Raw genomic sequence first — 15,560 nt, forward strand, 5'->3', positions numbered from 1 at the left:
AAGCTGAAGGAGCCATACCTGAGGGTTTTTCCAGATGTGTACCAGTTCCTATTTTGTCTTTGTCCTGTGTTATGCTAAATTCTATCCTCCCTGCAGTCCTCCTTGTTCTAGGAATGCATCTATCTGGAGACTGGAAATGCGAGAGCTCAATAACAAGTTGATATTTTACCTGTAAAAATGCAAACATATGTCCTAGAAGGACAAACTTGCTTCTCTATGAGAGCAATTTGAGATATCTGAAAGGGCTGAGATGTACCAGGGAATATTTTGGAATAACTTTGCAATGTGACAAACAAAACAGGCCAGTTTGAGGACTGCCTGTATTATGGTAGCCTGCCCTTGGACACATCACACTTGTTTGGATAGCTAAACTGATTTTTATTAAAGAAAAACATTACTGCAATGTTTTCCCTTGAATATCTTTTAGTGCTTTAATAGGTCTGGGAGATGCTGAGGAATAATCAACACAGAACACTGTTCTGTGAATCTTGCAGCATTTATTTCTATGAATGTAAACTTTCCTTACTCCCTTTTTATTCAGACATCAAAAAGGAAAGAACAACAAAACAAAAGGAAAAGCTGAGGCTTATGCAAAATATTTTTCTCTATAGCTTTTGCCAAAGAAAAGAAGAATTACCATTGCGTGTAAATAATCTTTTTTCCTTTTGCCTATCTAGACACTTTCACCAGTTCATTGCAATTAGGCATAATGTACTGAAATTATTTATATGTCAAATCTAAGGGACAATATTGTGGTTCACTGTTACTAGGCAGAAGGTACTGAAATGGTTTACATTTCAGACCTAACAGAAAATGCTTTAATTGTACCATTCTTTTCACAAATGCTTGGATATTGATTTGAAATTTAGGCAATATGACTTTAGATTATATAGTCAAAGGCCACCTAAAATAATGTGCGAGAAGACAGGAAGAGAGTTAATGCTTGAAGGGTCAGGTGTGCAGGGGTGTTTTTAAGATGTGTCAGAGAGCCAAGTCCTGAGGCCAGGAAGGCAGCCCAGCACACAGAGGAATTTAGATTATTAAACAAATTGATGACTGCTGTAATTAGGAGGAATTTTAAAGCCTTAAAAAGAAATTAAGGCTCTGCAGCGTTGGTTGGAGATCACTGTCTGAGAGATGCACAGGGCCCTGAAGAAGGAGGAGAGGTTTATGTGCAGCCTTGAGGGAGGATGGGGAATCACTGTGGTTCCAGAACACAGGTGTGACTGCCAGGCTCTGGGCTCAGTGCTCACACTGAACCAGGCCACATGAACCAGGTGCTGCTGCTCCAGTGCTTGACTTTGGCAATCTAGGGACAGGTTTGCAGGGGTGCACTGAGCACAGATACAAGTGGGATGTATGGTTACCTGCTTGCTCTGAAAAAAAAGATTTTGCTGTTCTCAGGCTAGATGTTTTTGTAAATATTGACCTTGCCAGTTTGTGGTTCCTTGTCATAGTACAGGACTGCTTGGAGATAGTCTTGTGAGAACGAAATTTCTTCTTGTTTTTTGCAATTTTTAAAATTAAAATCTCCTTGCTCCCTTTTCCCCAAAGTATGTTCTCTTGTTTCCATAAGGAGTGTACATAGTCTTGGCTGGTGGGTCACCTCTTCATCACCCCTGGGACATTAACCTGTGATGAAACTCCACTGATGCAGAGCTCAGGAAAATTGTGTGGTGGACTCTGAATGAGAAGATGTGTAAAAGTCAATGCCAAGGTAAAGCAAATCCTTTCAAATCCCCTTCTTGGCAGGCAAGAATCTGACTAGTAGCCTGATAGGAACAGTCTGGGGGCATGGCTGGTAGGTTGTGGCTCTCAGTGCTGTACTGGCTGCACCATGCAATGCTCCGGGGTGACTTTCCTGAGGGCTGGTGGCAACATCAGGGACAAGCTGGCTCACAGTGGGGAGTCAGGAATTCTGTTTAAAAGTATTTATGCAGATGAGTGTCAGATATGTGGTGCAGCAGCTGTGTCTCACAGCATGAAGTCTATGTCACCCATCCTCCTGAGGGATAAATACTCCATCATTGCCAGCAGCTCTGTGTTTCCATTTCACAGGCAGTGTCCCTGCGCTGCTGACTGCCATGGGGAACTTCTGGAGGACTGTGGAAGTACAAATGCTAGGCTGTAAGTAGCTCCCTGACTGTATGTGCACCCTGCCTCCTGAAGCAGTAATCACTGTGTCACCTCTGTGATAAACCAGTTCCTGTGCTGAAGAAAGAATCCAGACTGGCCATGAGTGGTCTGGCAGCCCTGTGTGTGTGACACGTGTACAATTTGTACCCCACTGTTTGTCTTTCACGCAGCACCTCCAAGGGAGTGTAAACCTTCTATCCACCCTGCAAACAGCTCTCACAGCAGCAGAACCTGTTTCTCTGCGTAGCTTTTGTAAATCAGTGGCTGCTCTCCTGACCTGGCCCAGATTTGTACTCCAGTTATTCCCTGGTGAGATGGAGGAGCCAGCAGCTTGCTCTGGGTTTGAGCAACATTGTACACATCCTAAAACGCCTGCAATATGATGCTCTGTACACAGGCTGCTAGTGTCAGAGAAGCACACTGGTTGTGCACACTGGTTTTCAGTATCTGTGAGGCTGTGCTTTGGAAATGGGGCATTTCACTGAATTACCTGCACTGTGAGCAGAGAGATCATCATTTAATCTTTGTTGAGCAAGTGGCGGCACTGCAGAGAAAGGCCAAGAAGGCCTAGGCTTGATGGTGTAGCCTAGAAAGACAATGAAGTGTGACACTTAAATAGACCCAGTTCTCTGAGGTTACCTTTGGATGCTCATCTTTCTCTCCATCATTATTTTGGCTTAGAAAATACTTCCCTCATGGAAGCCAATGTTGCTTCACCACTACTATTGTAATTTATGTTGGTTAGAGAAACACAGCTAGTATGAGAAGACATTTAATTTATTGTTAGTCTACTTAAAAGTTTTACCAATGCACTCAGAGAGTATTTGTCAATTACAATGATGCTAAAAATGGTAAACAGTATTACCTAGAGTATTAGAGAGAAAGGGTCAAAACTAACACATAAGAACACTTTGGCTGCTGCAGCTTTCCAGGATACCAAATTCAGAGGTGCTGTCTGTCCCCCAGGAAAAGGGGGAGGGCTGCAGGTGTCACGGGCCCAACAAGTCCTTTGCTCCAGCAGCACAGCGACAATGGTGGGAGGATGGTCATGGTGATTCTGCCTCCTCCTCTGCTGGAGTCCACCTGGGGCTGCTTCTACCCCATCTTTAAGGCTCCTCTTGCAGTAGTCCTCAGTCCTCAGAGCTGGGTACATTGCACTGACCCAGGCAGAGCTGTGCACACCTTGCAGAGCTGCTCCTGGCCCTCCTGGCTGCTGTGAGTGATGTTTGCCTGCCCCAAGGTCAGTTCCTCTGTTGATGCAGCCACTGCCCGTGGAGGAGTAGCTCATAGTGCCGGGGTTGCTGGGTCCCTGCACGTCCCAACCAAAGCAAGGTTCACAGACCTCTCTCTCTCAGGTTTTGCAGTGTTAGTAAATGACCTGTGGCCTGTTTCTGGCAGTGGTCAGGCTGTGTTTCATGGGCTATAGGCAAACAAACCCCATCTGCCACCCCATGGGCATGAGCTGTCACACACGAGTCCAGCAAGGACATCGCAAACCCTCCTGTGGCTCAAGGCTCCTCACCAGGACCGAGCAGCTGATCTTCTTGGAGGCATTTGCTCTTTCCTACCTGGTCTTGCCTCGTGTGGGTCGGAGGTGGCCTGTAGCTCTTGACTTTGTTGCATGGCTGGTATTTGGCTTTTGTAACATTTTATAGCCAGTTTGATAGCTTCCACAATTAACTGAATTCTTGCAATTCCCAGGATTGCCCTTCTAGACTTGATACCCTAGTTAAAAATATCAGTAGGTGATGGGAGAGACAACAAGGAAGGATTTACACCAAGTATGATGGCCAGCATCTTTCATTGCTATTGTGGTAAGAGCAATTTGGTCATTTTTGTGACACACTGCAAACCTTGCTTTGGTGCCTGTGAGACTACAAAAATTGCAGGTAGATTCTGGAATCTGCAACAATTGATCAAAACCCAGCCCAAATGTACACAGTTCAAAAGTTTCTTTGTTCAGAACACAATTTACAAATTTCTAGCAATTTTAGTGTCACTTCAAAAAATATTATGTCATTACAATCATACATTTAAATTAAAATCACATTACACAGTCATGAATTACCAGATAACTTAGACATGCAGAGATGATTTCTGGATTCTGGAGATACACACAAACACAGCTGGATCCCATATAAGTGATTACATTCCCACTGAAAACCAAAGGGTATATTTCATATTCACCTCTGGCTAGACCCAGTTCTAAACTGATTATCTTTTTGTAAGCAATTTGCACATTTAAGTGCTTCTTGCTCGCTGGTGTCCCTGCAGAGAAGCAGCTGGGAGCACTCCACTTGCTGGGCTGCTTGACATGGCCACTGTGCAGTTCTCATCTCAGGAAACCTCCTGCTGTCAGTGTCTAAAGTCACCTCCTCATCTCCTCCATAACAATATAAAATTTTTCATCAGCACACTGCATGTATCATCCATGTATGCAGTGATTTAATATCCCCATCACTGGGGACCTTCAGCTTTCTACCTATCCCAGCACCATCAATTTATCCATAGGTGCTCTAAATTAAACTAAAAATGGTGCAAAGCTACACTAATGTATCTATTTTTGAAATACAACTCACCGTACTAAAATTTTCTACACTTTATTTGTTCATCTTTGCATCTCATAGTATTTAAAAATACTTATGTCTTTCAGCTATGTGTTTCCTGTTTCACATATACAGGTGCTCTATCAGTCAGGATCACTATTACAAATAACAGGAAGTATGTCCATACTCATCAAGGGAAACCAGATTTCTCTTATTTGGAGATGGTGACCCCTTTAAATTTGATCAAGTTTTCCTTGTCACCACAGTTTGTCAATTCTTTTCTTTTACTTGAGCTTCAGTAATAGCAACTGTTCTAAAAAAAGGAAATCATATTTTTCCACACATTTATGCATGTATGATTATAAAGCAAAATAAAAGCAAGAAAGCAAGCACTAAGCATCATACAATTCATAATATCTATAATTTGGAATTGGTACTTATTCTTCTGTGCTACCTATGGAAGACAAAACAGCAAAGATTGTTATGAATAGTTATCTCAGTTAAACAATGTTGAAAACATATACATCCATAGAGCTTTCAATGATATTAAGGATCTAATAAACTGCATCTTCACATATTTATATACAATTTATTACCTTATGTTTTTAAACAGTTGCTCACCAATTCTCCATCATAATTGCTTCAGCTGGTTCCATCATATCTCTGTAACAGAAGGACTTTATATTTTGATTTTAAATTATTACAATAATGTGTATACTTTACCATGATAAGTGTTTTTTACTTACTTTTTTTAACTTCTCTTTTTCTCCACTCTAAGAAAAAACACTGGTGTTAATGCACCAATCATGCATCACACATTTAATTTTTTGCTTTCAGAGTGAATTCTGTCCCAAGTCAATTAGAATATTTTGTCATTAATAACCATCCCCTCAAAACTTTATAGGTACATTTTTCCAGCTTGTAACTTTTTAAGCATTGGTAGCAATTAGTTCACATTCCTCTGTTTCAATCCTTTTTTCCTTCTTTTGATACCAGTGCTAAATTTCTTTGCTGCAGGTACTTCCACATGCTTATTTAACAATACTAATGCTAAACCTGAACTGCTTCATTTTGTTGGTACCTCTTGAATTTGCTCTGCTTTTACCTCTTGATTTCTGTGCTTTGCCTCTGACAACAGGCAGGTATTATTTTTTTTAATGGTGGACTGCAGAAGACCCATAAAGAAGATGCTATTCTTTCCTCCTTGCTTCACCCTCAGGGTTTATACCATGCCTGGGACTCCTGTAACCTTTCTTGCACAGCCCTTCATACCTAGAGCTCATTCCCAGTCCTACTGCTCACAGACGCTGCAGCCCAGCTGGTATCACAGCTCCAGTGTTTTATCAGTCCTAAAAGCTTTCCTTTTTCCCAAAATAGCTTCTGCTGACTTGGCCTGAGCAGCATTTGATACCCCTGCCCAGACTCAGGGCAGCAAAGAGGGTGCCGGGGTGGCTGCGCAGAGCTCAGGCAGCTTCTGCCTTACTGCATCCCTGACGTGTTCCTGCTGGAAAAGTCAACTTTTCCCTCTGTGTTTCTCCTGTAAAAACAAGCAAACCCCAAACCCCTTAACAATTCACTCATGCATTTCTCTCCCCAGAGGAGCCTTCTCAATTTGCACAGAGACGTTCTGGTGCCCCGGCTTTACGTGCGACAAGGATGGTACCTCGAGGGCTCTGTTCCCATCTCCCAGCGCTCCCAGTGTGGGAGCCTTCCCCAGCGGTCCGCTTTTGTTGCGACCACGAGCCCGGGGAAGAGGGGGACTGTGTGCCCTAGGCTGTGACAGGGAGGGCAGGAGCCCCGGGCTCGCTTCCCTCTCTCCTGCCGCTGATCTCCAGCAGGCGATCCCACAAAACCCTGGTGGGAGCGTTATCCCAGCGGGCCATGTCCTCCCCCTGCCTCCGAAGCTTCCTCCATATGTCCACTCGTATCGTGCTTAACTCCCTCCTGGCCACGGTATTTTGTACCACGAACTGGGGGGCTGCACTGTACTGCCACTGTCTCTTGCCCTGCCACCTTCCTTTCCTCCCTTTTCCCCGGAAGGGGCTCTGGGGTCTCACAGCAGCAGAGGCGGTGCTCTGCAGCACCTCTGGGTCCCGCACATCCCTGGAGTTTTCCCTTCCTCTGCTGCCCTCTCCTCTCCCGGATCCCCCTGTGCCCTGCCTTGCCCAGGCACTCCCTGCCGGCTGCTGTCTCCTTGCCTGGGTGCCCCTGGGTTGGAGGTGGCGAGGAGCTGGGCCAGCGGCTCTTCTTCCCTCCGGGAGAATCTGTTCTGCCTGCGGCTGCCCGTTTCCCTCCCTGCCCTGCTCCGCTGCTCCCCTCTCCCGCGTCCCGGCCGCTGGAGCGCAGGTAAATGAAACAGGATTTGCTTTAAATCTTTCTGGCCTCTCAAAAACTTCTGACTGTGGGCTCGTTGGTTTACACGCCTCTGTGGAGGTGCTTCCATCCGGATTAACCCATTCCTTTCCATCCCTGCGCTCATCATCCCTTTGATGGGGTGTTTTTGTGACAGCCCCACGCTTTGCCTCCAGTGAGGCTTTTAACTTTTCTATCTTGACCTCACAGGCCCGATGGTCTGTGGCCCTCTCTTTTAGGGCCTGTATTTTTTGCACTAATAATTGGATTGTTCCTTGTGCCTCCTCTACAGCTTTTGTACTGATGGCTACTTTTCCCTTCAATGCCTGATTTTCATTCAGAATGGCCTTTTTCTGTTGACACACCTCTTGATACTGGAGAACGCTTCGCACTTTTTCCATGGCTACAGCTCTTTCTTGAGTTATAACCTCCTCTAATTTAAGCTGCTGAGCCTTTATTTTTTCTTTCAGTTTCTTGTTTTCCTCCCTTAGGTTCTGAATTTCTACCTGGGCTGCCTGTTTTTCTTCACCTAAGCTTTTGGCAACTAACCACACAGCCCATGCTCCTGCACATTTTAAGGACTTTTGGGAGAAGAGTTTACACTTGGTCATCTCTTTTAATTTGGCAAACTCTATGTCAGCCTGCTGCATACTTCTGCAAGAGTTTGGACCCCAGGGGTTTGTTCCCCACTGAGAAACCCAATTTGCCAGCTCTGACATATTTTTGTCTTCTCTAAAGGTATTTTAGACTTTACAGAAAGGCCTGTTTACAAACCGCAGCTCGAGTAGGTTGAGAGATGGCAGAGCCTCATCCAAATCTGGGCTTGCTACTCTGTCGTTTTTCTAGTGTACTTCTTCCCTCCAGAAGGTTTTCTCAACCAAGAAATCCCCTAAGCAGGGACTTCTACTTTATCTCTTCTCACAGCCAAAGCAGAGAGTTTTCATTCCTCTGTCCAAGGATGGTTAGAGGCATCCCTTGAACATTTCTCTTCCCTAGGCAGAAGGAAGTCTTTCAAACCTGCTGGGTTCCCCATTCGATATTTTCAACTAGTCCGTGTTGTCCCCAAAACCGTGTGCTATCCTTTCAGCAAGACACTTGGGGCTGTGTGAACACAGAGCAGCCTTGTTGCTGGCTGTCTCTGACTGCCACAGGATGGTACCCAAGAAAAGGCTCTCTCAGAAGGGCTACTCACAAAAATGCCATAAGGGCTCCCCCGAGGGCTGCTGCCTTCTCTGCTGGCTCTGTGCACCACAGCTCATGCCTTTACATGGGCTGGGGAAACGCCCCTCACACAGGAGAATCAATCTGCTGTTTGACTATTTCAGAGTTCTAGCAGCCTGATCAAAGAGTGTTAATCAATCCACTTACAGTGCTGGGTGATATTATCTAGACTATTAGAGAAAAAGGAGATAAAAGGGAAAAACAATCCTTATCAGTACCAAACCCACCCCCTCCCTTGTCTGCTATGCCTTTCCCCAGTTCATGCTCACCCTTCTGCTGCTGCTGAGGATGACTGCAGGTGTCCTGGCACAAGTCCTTCACCTCCAAGGAGCACAATGCTGATGATGGAACCCCTCTGTCTGCCTCTCCAGGGTGCTGCTGGTGGTGGGATTCTGTCTCCTCCTCTTCTGCTGGAGTCCACCTGGTGCTGTCTGTGTGGTTGCCCTAAGGCTCCCCTCGCCCTGCTCCTCTGCCCCCAGGTCCGGTGGTGTCGGCACTGCTCCTCCAAGCAGAGCTGTGCACACCTTGCAGAGCTGCTCCTCGCCCTCCCTGCTGCCCGTGAGTGCAGTGTGCCAGCCCTGGGCCGTGTCCCGGTGATGCAGCAGCTGTTCCTGGGGGAGTAGCTCACAGCACGGGGCGGCCGCTATCACCCTGTGCCACAGCTTTCAAGGCCCCACTGCCCTCTCCTACCTGCAATTTTCCTCCTGGCTCAGGGAGAGATTGCCATGTTCCTGCTGCCCTGCAAAAACACAGTCAAGACATGCTGCTGGAGACCTTTTGGCATCCCTTGGACCAGGGGAAGCAAAACTGAGCGCTGATGGGTGAGTCCCTGAGTCCTAAGACAAAGCTCTCCAAGAGCTCCCTGCATGGCGAGTCCCAACCAAAACAAGGTTGGCCAACCTCTAGCATATTTTGTGGGTCATGGGCATGCACTGCACCACCATCATCCTACTGCATTCCCCAAGAGCTCTGTGCTTTGCTGCAACAGCCACAGAAACAGAGGCACAAAGGCCTTGTGCTTTGCCCTGACCTCAAAGACCACCACTGATGCCCCTCAGCGTTTTCACCAGGAGCTGCAAGGAAAGCAGTGGGTCTCTGGGGACTCAATGGGACCATGGCTGATGGCCAGCCCTGCCTTATGGCCAAAGAAATCCCTCAGGCGGTGCTGGCAGCAAGGGTAATCCTACACAGAAACAATCCCTCAAATAAGCAAAATGAGAGAAATATCTGAAGTTCAGCAGTTATTAAAACAAACAAATCCCTGCTCATAAACCCCACCGTCCCCACAGATCAATGTTTTTGAGAGACATCTGAAGCTTTGTAAACTAGAAGAGGTAATAGGATTACAGCTGCAATATGACAAGACAGCTAATTTTTAATTATTTCTAACTCTTTTCTAATTTCTACTTCATCCTGAATATTTAAAAACCTTTCCAAATGTATTTCACAGGTTTCAATAACAACCTAGTAACTGGATGTGGCATTATAGCAATTTATAATCACCTCCCAAAATGGGGATCTAAATTAATCTTTCTACATCTCATTAGTTTAGCTATCAGAGATCTTTTACAAGATAATTGGCTTTCAGTGGCTTTAATTTAATTTAATTTATTAATATCTTACATATATATTTCATAGATGCTGTTTTAATTATTGAACTGACACATCTCAGAAGCATAACTCTTTTATACAGCACAAAACTTTTGCTTTTAGGGCTCTAGAGCCTTTTTAAGATGTTTTAATGATAAATAATAAGTCCTTGTTTGTGTTTGCCTTTAGAGTGGATATCAGTTTACTTTTGCCTTAGGTTCTTGCAGAGGAAAATTAGATCTTGTTTTGGAACATCCTGTTTTGCAGATGAAGCTGCCTTTATTGTTAAACCAAAGTGTGTTCCAACTTTGTAATGCCATAAAAGCACAAACAAGGGGAGGCAGAAGTAGCAGAAAGGATGTGGAATAAGGAGCCGATTCATAGTTGGCAGGTACTTGTGTAAATTATTCATTGGGCAGCAGAGTTAGGGAAGCTGAGTCTCCCATGGTGTGTCCCATGGCTGAGCACCCCAGTGCTGGCACCAAAGCTGCCCTGCCTGGAGCTTCTCTCGCAGCCATCAGGTGCTTGCTCTTCCTGCACCCACACCACTCACTGGGTCTGGGGGCTCCCCACCTTCCCTCTGGCTAATTAATCTGCAGCAACACTGTGTGTGGAGGCTTCCAGCCTGCCAAAAACTTTGTCTGGAATGTCCTCACCAAATCAGTGAGGACAGACAGACAAGCACACTGCACAGCTGACCCCAAGAACATCCTTCCTTCGGAAACCAACCTAAAAATATGTTCCTTTCTAGAGCAGAATAGCAGCGTTGAAACATCTGACAGTAAATGTGATGATGATAATTGATGCTTAATGAATAATCCAGGGTAGCTTTAATATTTAACTTCACAGAATACCTTTTGTCCCCAGGAGCTAAACCAATTTATAAAAGGTGTACTTTTCCCCTGCAAGGCCTTCTTTAACCATGAAATACACTGTGTCAGGGGGAGCAGCTACACAACTGGCCTGCAATGGGCAGGTTGCACAGCACTGCAGGAGAGAGGGGCTTTGTCCATTTGTCCTGCTCCAGGACCTGCTCAGACTGAGACCATTGGCAACACCTAGGTGTGGGCAATCCCAGACATGAGTAGAGATAGGGAGAAGAACTCCTTGAGAGCTTCACTGATGAAGATTTAGGGATTCTTACGAATGCATCATAAGCAGCACTCTCACGTTGAGGGAGGGGATCCTGTCCCTCTACTCTGCCTTTGTGAGACCCCATATGGAGTTCTGGGCCCAGCTCTGGGGTCCAGCAGAAGAGAGACACAGACCTCTTAGAGACAGTCCAGTGGAAGGCCAGAAAGATGCTCAGAGGGCTGAAGCACCTCTCCTATGAAGACAGCCTGAGAGAGCTGGGGCTGTTCAGCCTGGAGAAGAGAAGGTTCCAAAGAGACCCTAGAGCACCCTCAAGTACTTAATGGGACTTATTAAAAAAAGGGAGAATGACTTTTTAAATGGACAGATTGGGATAGGACAAGGGGAAATGGTTGTAGAGTAAAAGAGGAGCTATTGAGATTAGATATTAGGAAGGAGCTCTTTGCTTGGAGGGTGGTGAGACACTGGCACAGGTTGCCCAGAGAAGCTGTGGATGCCCCTTCCCTGGAAGTGTTCAAGCCAGGTTGGATGGGACTTTCAGCAACCTGGTCTAGTGGAAGGTGCCCCTGACCCTGACAGGAGTTTGGAACTAAGTGACCTTTAAGGTTCCCTCCAACCCACACCATTCTCCAGTTCTATGAATTTACCTTGAACCTATGACTGTCAGAGACAACAATCCAAGGCCTCACAGAACTGAGCACTTCCAGTTCTCTGGTGGGAAGGAATTTACTCCCCTCACCCTGCTCACTATTTCCAGGTGTGAGCTGTGCTCCTGAGCCCTGCCCACAGAGGAGCTTTGCTCTGACGCAGAGCGGAGCAGCCGAGGGGCTGCAGTGACACCTTGTGAAGGCTGACCTAGAACAGAGACTAGATGGAACTAAAGAATAAAGTAGGGATTTATTAAGAGGACTCAATAGATCCCGCTTGGATCCAACCCAAAATGGCCACAAAAATGCCTGACTAGTCATGGGGCCTCACACTTTTTTAAGTGTGAGACAATTAGCTCCAATATGCAAAGGCAGGCAAACCCAATGGGAAGAAATGACGATGTCTGGCTCAATTCAGAAGGCTGAATTATTTCTTTATTATAACTATGCTAAAATACATTAATATGCTATATAAAAGGAAAATACTAAAGCTACATACTACTTTCTCTGACTCTCTCTAACACAACTTGTGACCCTCTCTCGAGAGTCTAGACACAGGTGGATTGGATTTGCCATCAGGCTCAAACAATCCTTACCAGAATTCAATCAAGCACTCACTCCAGGTAAACAATTTTCCAAGCACATTCCATGTAGGAAAAACAAGGAGCAGAAATAGAAATGGTTTTCTCTTTCATTTCTCTCTGTACACCTCTATGAAAAATCCTGAGAGGGAGAGAAATGTGCTTGCCACACTAATGGACCAGAACTTTTATAAATTCTGATCCATTAGCATATTAGAGCTAATTGTCCAATTACAGCTTAGCCCATGAAGTCCCATCCTTCTTGTTTTCTCTCTTCGGTCCACCCTTGTTTATGCTTTTCGGTCTGAGATCTGGATCGGCTGTCCTTGGTCCCCAGCTAGAGAAGGAATTGTTTTGTCTCCCTACTATGTGAAGAGAGCTTACCATTCCCTAATATGAAAGCCTAGACTTACACGCTAAAGCAGAACAGAATCTGAAAAATATAAAAGCTAAAACCTGAGGCATCAACAGAAGCTGTCGGGACAAGACCCTCTCTCCCACCCGAACCTGGAGAAGAGGAGGGGGCCTTGCAGACCCCCCATAGCTCGTTTCACCGCTCGGGCGCACGAGGGGAGCCGGTGCGCTCCGAGCGCGGCCGCGCTGCGGGGCTCCGCGCCCGGGGGCTCCGCGCTGCGGGGCTCCGCGCTCGGGGGCTCCGCGCTGCGGGGCTCCGCGCCCGGGGGCTCCGCGCTGCGGGGCTCCGCGCTCGGGGGCCCCGCGCCCGGGGGCTCCGCGCCCGGGGGCCGCACTCGGGGGCTCCGCGCCCGGGGGCTGCACTCGGGGGCTCCGCGCTGCGGGGCTCCGCGCTCGGGGGCTCCGCGCTGCGGGGCTCCGCGCTCGGGGGCTCCGCGCCCGGGGGCTCCGCCCGGCGCGGATGCAGGAAAAGCGGCCCGACACTCCCCTCTGCTGTCCGCGCACACCGCGGCACGCTCCGCGCCGCTGCCCGAGCGCCGCCCCGCAGAAACCCCGCCGGGCTCCTTTGTCCGGCCAAAGCAGCAAACAAGTGTGTACCAGAGCAGAGCAGCAGCCATCGGCAGCGTCTGCTCGTGTCATGTAGTACCTGAAGCCTCTGGCCCTCGGGTAAAGCCAGCTTTGGGTTTAGACACACGTGGATAAAAGCTATGGCAGTTTTTACTTAGTAACATCCCTTCCCTTCTGTCCCCAAAAGAAACGAGCTGCTTCTCTTCAAAGTTACTCTACAACACAGCTTCTGCCAAATTTGCTCTTTCAAGTCCTTCTTTGGACACAAGGCTGGTCCTCTGGTGTTGGGCTTTGTTTGCTGGGTGTGGAGGGCAGGAGGCCATAAAACAAGGCAGATGGGTTCCTGTTTTATTGTCATCTTGGCTTGGGCCAGATCTAGAGTAACCTTTTTTATTTTAGATACATTTCAATATTGTAAAATAACTTTATTAGTAAAAGAATGCTGCAAGTCTTTCTTCTTTTTATCCCCACTACAAGTGCCCCATGCTGATTCTGCTTTTTCTTGTAAAACCTGCTGCAACGAGGACTTTTTTGATAATGCAGCCATTCTTGACAGCACCCCTAAGCCACGAGGGGTGTCGTCCAACTGCAACATTCAGGACCTGGGAGATGGCACCTCAGTGAGTCTTGAGGAGCTCCACTGAGCTCATGGTGCTGCAGCTGCTGTAGGTCAGGCTGGGACAGTTTTCCCTTCTCCAGGAGGCTCCCGACACGGCTCACCCAGAGTTCACGGCTTCTCCTTGATGGCTTGCTATTAAAACTGTGCAAATACGGAATTCTTCATCCTATTAATCAAATCAGAAAAAAGGTCAAGTGGGTTCATTTTAGATCGCTCAGAAGTTAATGTTTCTGGTAGTTTGGTTTGCTTAGCAAAATTAAAGAACTTCCCTGAAAGAAGTCTGAAGCCAGCCAGGGCTTCTTTGTACTTGGATTTAACCCTAATGTCTGAAGCACTGGTGTGACTGTCTGCTGACTTGGGGTGACATTTGCAAACATTCCCCTTTAGTCCAAACCAACCTTTTTTTAGTGAGTAAATGATTGGTCCTGCCATGACCCAGTGCTCTATTCCTATACTAGCCAGAGATGCCCAAGTGTCACCCAGGGTCAGCTCGTGACTTTGGCATCATGTGCTCTTGCCCCAGACAGACAGAAAGGCAAGTGTATCATTTCTAGACAGCTAGGAGACTTCTCTTCCAAAAATACATGAAGAAGTCCTCAGCTGCCACCCAGATCTAGCTGCTCAGGAGCAGGGATGAGCAAGAGGTCCAGAACGTGAGCCAAGGTCTGGATCTGCCCTCCTGTGCTTCCACCATTGCAGTGTGAGCATTTTTGTCTGTCCTGCCAAGAGGAAGGGCAGATGGTGGTTCCTCATCGATTGAAAAAGGCAAATCAAGGTCCCATTAGATGCACTCCAGTTAGGGACTGGAACAGGGATCTCACTTCCTTTGGAAGGTGAAATACATGAAATAAAACAAACAAAAAAAAATCATCTTCCAACAGCCTGCTCTTGTTCTGCTCTACTAAATATATATTCTACAGTCAGACAGTTCTGCATCCTATGACTCCTGCTTCAGGGATCTTAAAATTCCTGCTGATTTCAGTGGGATTGGGTTCAAGCTGCTGGACCAGCAGGGAGCTTGTCTCTGGGTGGCAGCTGTCCCTGTGTGCTGCAGCAGGGCTCCCCAGCCCCCAGGACAGCATATTCCTGCCTGTACCAGAGCAGAGTACATCGTGTTTTGTCCTTGCAAAAGGTTGTTATAAATGATTTCATTTCAAGGGAGCTCAATTAAATCTGGGAACTCTTGCAACAAGTTCACTCCTAATTGTGGCTTTGGAGACTTTGGAACAGTCGAAAGACAAATGGATGGTGAGGAAAAAAGCAAACAACAGCAGGCATTTCCATGGTGTCCTCTTTGCTGCCTGTTAGCTGTGCCCTGTCACATACGGAGTACTTCGAGTGCTTCACCTGTCACTTCCAAGACTGTCACATTTCTCTTCCTAAGTTTCCATGTCTTTTAGGGAAGAAGCTGAGTATGCTACTTGCCAAAGGCACCATCCCATTGCCTTTGGGAGACAAGAAATTCTGAAAACAGACACTGCTGTACCTGAAACTGACCTGCAGCTTTTAAGCTCCTTCCCCAGGCCACAGGAGATGAGTCCTCACCAATGACTTCTAGCTAAGCATGGTAATGAAATCCTCAAGACATCAGTCTGGCAGATGCTTTTTAATGGGACCTGATTGTCCTGAGTGCTGAGAGTGGCCTGGTTTCTTGGGGATTACAGTTGGCCTTGTTTCAACTTTCATCTCAGCTGAATGTGATCACCAAAGTCAGGTCAGTTCTCAGGATGGGTGGTCTCTGTGCTAGCCAGTCCTCACAGTGAAAACCAATATGTTTCCCCTTTCTCCCGGGGCT

The 15,560-nt window shown here is 46.8% G+C and overlaps 1 long non-coding RNA gene across 1 annotated transcript; it reads right to left on the reverse strand.

Annotated features, from left to right (window-relative positions):
• Positions 1 to 2,895: 2,895 nt before the first annotated feature.
• Positions 2,896 to 10,507, reverse strand: LOC146768020 (uncharacterized). The gene is made up of 2 exons (XR_014953961.1): positions 8,525 to 10,507; positions 2,896 to 5,345 (listed from the first exon to the last, which is right to left on the reverse strand). It is a non-coding gene; the product is annotated as an uncharacterized LOC146768020 (long non-coding RNA).
• Positions 10,508 to 15,560: the final 5,053 nt, after the last annotated feature.

Source organism: Lonchura striata, chromosome 3, assembly GCF_050655825.1.
Source record: "Lonchura striata isolate lonStrDom1 chromosome 3, ASM5065582v1, whole genome shotgun sequence".
NCBI lineage: Eukaryota > Metazoa > Chordata > Aves > Passeriformes > Estrildidae > Lonchura > Lonchura striata.